This window comes from Euprymna scolopes, chromosome 1 (assembly GCF_053919585.1).
Source record: "Euprymna scolopes isolate OS-2025 chromosome 1, ASM5391958v1, whole genome shotgun sequence".
Classification (NCBI taxonomy): Eukaryota; Metazoa; Mollusca; class Cephalopoda; order Sepiida; family Sepiolidae; genus Euprymna; species Euprymna scolopes.
The window spans coordinates 94,008,633-94,019,670 of record NC_136482.1 but is presented as its reverse complement, the minus strand read 5'-3'; the positions used below and the strand labels follow the sequence as shown (position 1 = coordinate 94,019,670).

Genomic DNA, 11,038 nt, shown 5'->3' with positions numbered 1-11,038 from the left:
GCGAGCACCCTCGACAAACCCGACAGGCTACTAGATCCCACCCCCACACTGTAGAGATCCCTAGATGTAAAAGATCTTTTTACTCCAATAGTTTCTTCCCCAGAACCGCAAGACTCTGGAATTCCATTCCAGGTCCCTGCTTCCCCAACAGTACTGACGTGCAGAAGTTCAAGTGTAACGTGAACCGACACTTTGCTGCCCAAATCCCTACATAGTACCCCAGTAGTTGTTGCCCCTGATAGTAGCCCCCTACACCAAAGTGGCAATTTGCCTTGTTTGGGGTGAAAATGTAATAAAAAAAAAAAAAAATAAAAAAAAATAACAGTGACAACGTCGGATTTCGAACTCACAGAGGTCACTCAAATTTAAAATACCTCCAACATTCAAAAGAACTCATGACGGAAAGCTGAATTAAACCAAGCAAACACTAATTAAAGGAGAAAAACAGGAGCTCACTAAAAACCAAATAAGTGCATGGACATAAAAGTTTGAATTGCAACCTTGTAGAAAGTAAGAATATTTTCATATTTTTTCCTTCTCTTTGCTTGGCACTATCACAACATCTTGGCGCACTTATAAATACAAAAGAAAGAGAAATACAAATTATTCATGTTTTTTTCTTGCATTATAAAATAAGTGTGTTTATTGGCTTAGTAAAAAAAAGTACATACGGTTTTCGGGGAGGGGGTGCTATGAAAAGACATTTGTTTTGAAGGAATATTGAATATTTCTCACAACATATATTTTTTTCTCTTCCATGGGAAAAGACATTCACTTGGAACTTAAAACGATGGTCAATGCTCATTCGCAAAGTTATTGAAGGAAACAAATTACTGTTTCCTTCCCATAGTTGTTCTAAAAATACTAAAACCTGGTTAATCTGAATATGGTTCTGCTAATTTCCGTATATTCATCATAAAAAAAATGGACGCCTTACAAACTACATTGGAACAATTATTAAAACTTCAACTTGAACAACAACAAGAAGATCAACAACAATTACACTGCAACAAATTTGAATTGAAAAAAAAGTACAAGACATATAAGACCTGTTTCGGTGTAAGAAAAGTATGCTGATTCCAAATCTGACATTTATTTCTCTGGATTAGGTACCATTTTCATGTACTTTATTATTAATTATTTTGCAAAAAAAAACACCGAATTCACCAGTTTAAACAACATTTGTCCTCTTAACTCTCTTGTGTAGAGTGTCATCATCCTTTTTTAAATTCCAGCAGTAGTCTGCCAACATACCAGTGTTCCATTTTCTTTTAAAACGTTTTTCTATTAATGAAATATCTTGATGGAACCTTTCGCCATGTTCATCACTCACATGGCCAAGATTCTCAGCAAAAAAATCCAAATGAGAGTGGAGCACATGAACTTTTAGAGATATGTTACATCCCATATCATGAAGATGATGCAATAGATCATTCACAACTTGCACATAGTCTTCTGAACGATGTTTTCCCAGGAAGTTATCACAAACTTTCTTGAATGACTCAAAGGCACATTTTTCTTTTCTCGTGAGATGTGTGTTAAAAGTTTCATCAAGAACAATTTTTCGAATTTGGGGACCTATGAAGATACCTTCTTTTATTTTAGCTCGACTTAATGAAGGAAACTTTTCTGCAAGATATGCAAATGCCAAGGAATCCTTGTCTAGTGCTTTCACGAACTGCTTGAACAAACCGAGTTTAATATGCAAAGGTGGTAAATGGATTCTATCACTTTGCAGAAGTGGTTTGTGTTTGATGTTATGTTTTCCTTGCTCAATTTCATCTCTAGCAGGCCAGTGCTTGCATACATAGTGTTCAGCTCTTGCTCTAGTCCCATAAGCACAAGAAGAAACAAAATTTAGTATAGCCTGGCTGAAGGCCAGTGAGCATGGCTATAACCTTGAAATCTGCACAAACATGCCATTTATGGACTTCATAATGTATGCTTGCTAAAATTGTTTTTAAATTTTCATATGATTCTTTCATGGTTGTGCTGTAAGCTATACGATCAGATGGCAGGGTGTTCCCATTGTGAAGCAAAACAGCTTTTATGCTTTCCTTGGATGCATCTAAGAAAAGTCGCCAGTTGGTGTTATCATATTGTATTTCCAGCTGTTCAAAAAGTCCAACAATGTCATTGCAGAAGCATAAATCATCTGTCAAAGTGAACAAAACATGCAAGTTTTGTGCATGTTTTCTGTACAATGTTATTTTCACACCTTTTCTAAGAAGATTTTGTTCTTTAAGCCTTGATGCAAGAAGTTCACTTTTGTCTTTGGTTAAATAAAGATCTCTGCATAAGTCATTTAGAGCATCTTGAGAAAATAGTATTCGTTTATTATTGCTTTCTGAATTAGAAAATTCTATTGTTTCATCACTGTAATGTTCATCCCCACTGTTTGAACTCCACATTTCCTGGTCAGGGGGTTTTGGTACAGGTAATTCTTTTGAGTGCTCAACTGGGCGCATTGCTGATTGCAAATTTGGGTAAACAATGTGTTTCTTTTTTTTTTTGCTGTTGTACAGCCTGTATAGTCTTGCTGACAAAAATAGCAATCATTAGAATGATCTTTCTGCTCTCGCCAAACCATTGGCACACCAAACTTCATGTGAACATTCTTTTTTGCATACCATGCGCTCAATGTTTTCACACATGTAAGGCAACAGGCATGAGGAGCCCATGACTTGTCTTGGTCTCCTATATCAAAATGAAAGTACGCCTTGTACAATTTCTTGATATGGCTGGTAATGCTGCGCCTTTCTTTAGCAAATGTTAATTCGCCACATATGTAGCAGAATTTGCTTGGATCATTTTTGCACTGTCTTGAAGTCATCGTCAAAGCCTATACTGCATCTAAAGAATAAAGACAAGAAAAAAAGTAAATTGTTTTATAAAGAAAAATAAGGATTCCAAAATGTGAACATGTTAAGCCATTATAAACGCCCACTAGCAAGTTATTAGATTCTTTCGTACATAAAGTAAGGGGTTGATAAAATTTAATTTCTATTTTTTGCATTTAATTTAGTAAATTTTCAGAAAAGAATGTATAAACTGCCCCTTTATGTTTAAAACATTAAAATACACAATAATCCGGTCTTTATTATAGTTTTTAGTTAAAAAATACTTTATTAAATGGATATCTATTTTTAATCCTCAGATTTTTTCCCGTGTCCTACAAATAAGGTTCAGAGGCAGGTTTTAGCTTCTTTTCCTTGATTTTTTAGCCTACATTAAAAAATGCCTTTCTTGACGAATACCATGGCTTTTCGGAAGGTGGTGAACACCAAACCATGTGCTACAGCATTATGTTTTTACTTTTGAAAAAATTAGCCCTTGGTCTTGAAAATATTATGCTAACCAAGCTAGCTCTGTCATCTAGCTCTCTTAAATCTGGAAAAATAGCTCATTTCGGCTGACTTTAGCAAATAAATGATTCAAATAAATGATTTAACAAATAATGTACATAATATGTGTATATTAAACTGTGTTTTTCTCTTAAGATTTATAATTTAATACACATAATATGTGACTGCAAAGTCGTCAGTAACCCATTTTTGACGTTTTTACTGAAATTTACGACTGTGGCAATTTTGCACAAATTATACCTAATTCAACAAAAAGAAAGCCAGAAATAAAATTTCCACGTTACTAGGTATACAAAAATTGCTGCAGATATCCTGTACTTTTTTTAGTGTTGCACAGTGTTATTTGAACACCAGAAACGCTCAGATGAAAGACAACAAGAACAACTAGTGAAGCTAGAGGCGCAGCAATATGAAAATCGACAGCACATGAAAGAGCTGCTTACTCAAGTCATAAATAATAATACATCGACCGATAATAATACCGCATTTTCACAAGATTTAATATAGAATTCAATTGACAATTTTTGCTATGGACCTGAAAAAGGTAAATCATTTGAAGCTTATTTTTGTCAGTATGAAGACTTTTTAGTATTGACTGTAAACAGTGGTCAGACCAGAGAAAGGTTCATTTACTATTACAGAAACTAGAGACGGCCAGATATAACAAGTTTGTGGATTTTATTTTACCATGTAAAATGTCAGAATTATCTTTCACCGAGATGGTGGAACTTCTTACAGAACTATTTAGCTCAGAAGTCACATTTATTCCATAAGCGTTTGTCATATCTGAATTTACAGAAGAATGACGAAGATGATTTTGCAATGTACGCAGCCATGGTAAATAAATATTGCGACAAATGCAGACCTCAGTGCTGACAATTTTAAGTGTTTAATATTTGTGCAAGGACTGACTTCTGGTTGAGATGTAGAAGTTAGGAGGCATGTCCTAACAAAATTAGAAAATGAACCAAACTTAACCCTACAAAAGTTAATGAAAAACTACCAGAAAATAGAAATTATTAAAATGATTCGATGAATACTAAAGTTGAAGTCGCGCAGATGGAAAAAAAAAGCAAACAATTTAAAAAAACATGTAAAAAATAAAACACAGGTTAGGGAAAAGGATACACATATCAGCACATAGCTAAGAAAGAATTTGAAGAAAAAAAAATCTTGTCTCTGTGTAATCGATATGGCAATTTGCATTGGGTTAAGGACTGTCCATATATATCAAGAAAATGTTTAATATGTAAAAAAATAGGACACAAAGGTACTCACTGCAGAAATAAAATTAAATACAAAACCCGAGTGTGTTTGGCAGAGACTGAAAATAATGAAGAGGGGTTGCGAAAATATGTGACTATAAAAATTCATGATAAAGAAATAAAAATGCAACTCGATTTGGGTTTAGACCTTTTGATAGTAAATTTAAATACCTGGAAGAAATTGAATAAATCCACAATGCTGAGAACATGCAAAAACAGCAAAGGCCGTTAACTGTACGCAAATTAACTTCGAAGGTGAATTTTTAGCAAAAGTCACATTATTAGGTAAGATGAAAAAATTAGAAGCTTATGTATCAAGGAATACCACTAATCTACTGGGCTTGGACTGGATTTATGAATTTAAATTATGGAACCAGCCAATCAATAATTTTTACAAAATGAAAATAAAAAGTACAACAGACGCCCATGCCTTGAAAAACAAATTAAAAGGAAACTTTTCAGCCTAGGTCGTTTGTCGGCTATGACAAACAACCCACCTATTGTATGCTTTGCAATACATTATTTTGGCATTCTGTTTTTCTTTGCAACCCTTAACAGTCTATAACACAAACCCTCAGCGGACACAACAAAAAACATTTGCAACAAGTAAACAATAACAGCAAATATATATTGCTTGTCTAACTCACATACACACTAATTCACACAGATACTTTCACGCTGTCTAATACAAAAGCAAGCATACATACATACACTACCTGCTAGACTACTGAGAATTCACATTGTCACACGCAAACTCACACGGTGACAGCCAAAATAAACATGTCTATTGTAACATTTTCATAAACAAAACGTTAAGTGACGAGAAAACATAGAAAACACCTTGTCTTTTCATACAAATGTTAGTGAGGAATCAAGAAATATAAATCCATTTTTTTTTTTTTATGAAAATCGCTCTTGACAAAGCATGAAGTCATTTGATGTAAGAAGCTAAAAAAAAAACCCTTCAAAGTCAAAAACTTTCCAATGATAAGTGCTAGATAAAATAGCTTCTGACCCAGAAAACAACAATTCTTCCCTCTTTGTCAGAAACATCGTTCATAGAATGTGAGGACTAAAGGACAAAATAAGAGAAAAGAGAATTAATAAAAATCTTTTCTTACATATGGTCTGGTCTTCATTCTTCCTATCATCAAACAAGGCATGAAGCCACTAGATGTAAGAAGTTAATAAAAAGCACTTTAAGGTTAAAACTTGCCAACAATAAGTACTAGATGGAATAGATTCTGGCCCAGAAAACAACAATTCTTCCCTCTTTGTCAGAAACATCGTTCATGGAATATGTGCCTTAAAGGAAGTGAAAGTTAGTAAAAGTCTTTTATTACATATGATCTGGTCTTCATTCTTTCTACTATCATTTTCAATGTGCATGGCCATTGATGTGTATTGCTGCATCGTCCAGTGATTGCATAAATCAGATTAATAATTCATCTATGAAAACACAAGGAGACTTGTTGGCAGTTTTAAAGGCTTTATTGGGGAAAGAGATTCATTCACAAAGGGAGAGACCAAAATTAGTTTTTTATATTAAAAAAAAAATGGCTAAAATGAATTCCTTCTTATTTGTCTTACTTAGCATAAAGAAATGATCAACAAATGGACAGTCTCGAGGAGAGTCACTTAGATCTTTACATGTGATGCAATTTCCATTTAACAATTTGACATCTGCTTCTAGTGTGTTTGTTTAGAGAACCATATTCTGAATCTTCGCACCAATCAAGCTAGGTGCATTGGGTTCATCTTCATTCCCTGCCAGGCTGTCCTGACATGTACATAATGGAACACTCGAAATTCACACTAGTTGACATAATCTCTACCTACAGACTTAGGGTCCCAATATATAACACATTTAACTTCTTCTTACTGACTAAACAACTTCTTTTCATTTTGTTTGCAGTGAGTATTTTGCTCTAGTTGAACTGACTAGTTGCTAGGGTATAATTTAAATTTTATTTCAAACTAGCAGGAGCACTTAGCCTTCCTGAGTCACAAAATACACTCAAATATATTTCAGTTCATGCAGATTTTGTCTTTTTTATTAGAGCCAATTTTCTATTGTACTTTATATATAGTAGTGATTTCAAAAGTTTTTAAAAAAAGGCGGGTGCCATCATTTAGAATTGAAAACAAAAAATTTAGTGCTCCAAACGCACTTTCTACTTACGTAACTATTGAAAGATAGGTAGGAAAGATTTGATATTAAATGACTTGAAGAATTTAATTGAATTTGGGCATGTGCAGAAAGAAGTAAAAATTATGTCGACAAATTGAAATGAACACTTTGTATTTCAACTTGCTGATATATGCCTGTATGCGTTATTGATCCATCCAAACAAAGATTTTACTCATTATAAACCATTCTTGGTGTATGGTTACTATTTCTTGTTAATTTCAGTAATTAACCAGGAATTTAAGAGTTTATCGGTTAAGTATTTATATGCAGACAGACAGGCGCACACATATATATCTACTGTTTTATTTTTGTTTGCTCAAGCGTTAAGAGCATTCGTTTTTTTTTTGTTTTTTTTTTTGTTTTTTGCTTTTTGTAGATTGTTATTTGAAGAGAGAGATGCATGAATCAGTAAGATTTGTTGAAACATGATTGTGATTTAAGAGCATTCTCTTTCATAGCGTGTGTCAGTTGTTGTTGTGTTGCAATCTTCAACTTTATCTGTTTTCTTTTCAGCATTGTTTGGTTGTTGCTTTGATATTTTTTATTTGATAAATTATTCTACAAAAAAGATTGATAAAAAAAATTTTTTTTTTTTCACATATGGACTCCAAAATGGCATCATTTTAATAACTTGTTATTTGAATGTTTTCTGAAAGTTTTTTTTGTTTTGTTTTTATGGAAAATCGGATTTGTACAGTGTAAAATCATGACTTTTGTGTTTTGAAATGGTATTTGTGCCTCTATTCAGAAGTTCTGGTAACTCTTTTGGAAGGTCTCAGTAGAGTTACATTATGACCATGTAATCCCTACAGCCACCTACCTTGAAAATGCTGCTGTCAAACCGGACATTGTTATATGGAATAAGTCAGAGAGAGTGACAACCTTGGTTGAAGTGAGTGTCTGTAATGCTGGAGGTCTGAACAGAGCTGAAAGGGAGAAACAGACAAAATATCAAGGTCTCATGTGTGATATGAAAAGAAACTGGAATCTTAGGGAGATAGCAATCATACCAGTTATTATAGGTGCCACAGGGCTTATGAAGAAGAACCTGAAGTCCTACTTAACTAATATTCCTGGTGAATCAAGTGCATAAGAGATCCAGAAAATTGCACTTAAAAGAACAACGAGGATACTAAAAAGAGCTCTCGGTTGGTTTCAATAAAAAGCAGGGCAATGTTGGCAACTGGTTTGGCTGCCCCATACCCAGTGTTACAATCTTCAAAGGAAGAAAATTAATAAAAAAGAAAACAGTTGGAAATAAGTTATGCACATTCCATTATGATTATGCAATATGTACCTAGAAAACGGAGCTATTAAACCTGACATGGTGATATGGAACAAGAAGGGGAAAGAAGCAACCTTAGTAAAATTTAGTGTTTCCAATGATGCTAGGTTAAAGCTGAAAGAGAAAAGATAACGAAATACCAAAGTCTTATGTATGACATGAAAAAAAAAAAAAAAAAAACTGGAATAACAGAAGTATCTCTATTATTCCTGTAATTCTAGTAGCAACCGGACTCATAAAAAAGAATGTCAAAAACTACCTGGAAAATATACCCGGTGAACCAAGTACAAGAGAAATACAAACAATTGCACTTAAAGGGAGGATTAGAATCTTAACAAGATCTCTCGGTTGGAATGTATGTGATAGCAGATGAATTATCTCCAGTTAGAACAAAATGATAAGTAAATTGGAAAAAAAAAAGTGGTAAGTTTTGTTTTGTTTTTTACTTTTGTAGGTGTTTGCCAAAATGTTGTGTGCACGAATGATTGCCCCCAGAGAGAATTGCCAACCAAGTGCTCCAATGGACCACTGATAGAAAAAGAGGAAGACCAAAGATGAACTGGAAGCAGACAATCTAGAGAGATTGGATTGCAATGGAAAGAAGCTGGGGGGACGCTGTGGCTCTGATTTCAGATCAAAAACAATGGTATAATTTGACTGCCTCATGCATCCCAGGGTGTTGGAGTTCCTAAGTCTAAACAAGTACATATAAAGCAAATGCATCTGCAAAGACAAGCATTTGTACTGGTCTGAAAGCTGTGCTGAATCAAAGCCGAAGGCGCAGGTTTGGAGATTTCATTCTATTTTAGCAGTTAAAACAACTTTATTGAATCGTCTTTGTTAACATGTGATTAAAAGGGGAATGGAAGAGAAGAGTGTTAGTAACAGGAATACGTTCATGAATATAGACGAACACAAAAAATTTTAAAGTCCATGTGATGTTAAATAAATGTTCCGTTAGTAGTGGAGAGAAGAGTTCATGTTGTGGTTTACCAGATCGCCACTCCCATGTTTGTAAACATAAACACACAGTCGGCTGAAAAATTACACTCCTGGAAGTGTGCCACGACCCCACACACGTGTTAAAAAAAAAACAACAAAAAAAACAACAACAACAACAACAACAACAACACAAGATTCAATTTTTCCTAATGAAACAAAAAAGCAGACTTTTTATTTGTAGGTGAAAAATAAAAAATATACATGCAATAAACGCCACAGATAGTTTCGCATGTAATTAACCCATCTAAATGTATTACAGCACTCTGTTTTCCAGTGCTAGTCAACTATAGCATGAACACTTTTCCATAAAACAAGCGGTTTTTACAGCAAATGGCAGGGAGCAAGGAGCCTTTCTAACAACAATTTTTGCGCATTCAGTCAAGTGGGTTGAGCCCAGCAGCCTCTAGCGACTCCAGTTTATTCATGTAGCGACTCCAGCTCACTCCAACGGTTCTCCAGCTTACTCCCTGCAGCCCCCAGATCACTCCTGCAACCCTAGTGCTCCCAGTTATCAGTGCCCACTGACGTCCAGCTACTGGTTCCTATTTCGAAGACCCAAGAACCTTAACTTCACAAGACGCCCGTTCTCGTTCCAGCTAACCCTGAATCCATTGCCATATATTTTACCATTTATTTCTTAGTAAAAATAAAACACAATATCTTATCATGTTTAACCAAACATCTGTGTTTGTTATCCTTCTTTGCTATTGCCATTACTTCTTTACCTTGTGTCTACTTTATTAGTTGTAAGGTCGATTGGCACCGTCACTCCTTTCGGCCATCTGCAACATTCATATATAAAGGATAGGATGAATGTCTTGTTTGTAAAGAAAGAAAAAATGTTCATATATGAAATTATTTTGCATACACATGTATTGAAATTAAGTTATGCATATGCGTGTCTGTAGGCATGTGTGTGTTACATTATTTGGTCTACATGTGTCTACCATAGTGATGTAAAAATCTTTTGGAGCTTCTTGTCGAACCCCATGGCTAGACGGTTCGAGGTCGGGGGGGGGGGGGGGGGCGGTCCAGGAGAGAAGATTAAGGGTTGAAAAAAAAACATTGCATTGCTGAATGAGTCATAACACTGTGTGATCTCACGGCCGGAAAGAGGAAGAATCAATGGGCACTCGATTTAATCGTCTCTTATTGTCTACCCAGCTTGCATGAGAGATGGTCTTTGATTGGACAAGCTAGAAAGTAAGTTAAATGCTTGCACCAATCAGGATCGTCCTTAAAAATTAAGTAGTCATATGTTCATAGTTGTTCATTAGCTGAGTGGCTCTGTAGTCACAGGTCACCAAATTTGCATCATTGGAGAAAAGAGAACAAGGGAAAACAAACAAACAAAAAATACTAGTGTGTTTCGGCAGAAGGTTAACTGATTGCAAGTCATCAACTTTGTGTTCGTATTTGTTTTGTTTTGGTGATACATATTAACATTTAAAAGTATGTATTCAGTATGTTGCATATTGCATTTGAAATAAACAAATATATATTGATTTAGTAGGGACAACTTGTTGGGGCAACAAAAAATTGGTAATGAGTTGATAATGAATGAGAGTTCAGAGAGCCTTAGAACATTCCAGGTGTACAAAGAAAAATAAGAAATGTGAAAGTAATGGGCTGAATGATAAAATTGTCACCCTAGAAAAGACAACATGATTTCATTTCTGTTTGATAAAAACTGGTTTTCTTTTTTTGTTGCAGACCATCTACTAGTTTGCAAGTTGTATACAAATCTTAAGAGCGATAGGAGCCTTCTATCATGTTTGAAAGTGACACAATGTTCAACGAGCGAGATCGGAGATGAGCTGCTGTACAACTCATGCTCTCTACCGATCCAAATTATGACAAAAGGACCATTGCCAGCATCCTCAAAATGCATCGTTGGATTACGACGAATAACAGGGACATGCCCTGGGTG

The 11,038-nt window shown here is 34.8% G+C and overlaps 1 long non-coding RNA gene across 1 annotated transcript; it reads left to right on the top strand.

Moving 5' to 3' along the window:
- The first annotated feature begins 324 nt into the window (after positions 1–324).
- Positions 325–9,787, top strand: LOC145249711 (uncharacterized). Its single transcript, XR_013863566.1, has 2 exons — positions 325–510; positions 8,561–9,787. It is a non-coding gene; the product is annotated as an uncharacterized LOC145249711 (long non-coding RNA).
- Positions 9,788–11,038: the final 1,251 nt, after the last annotated feature.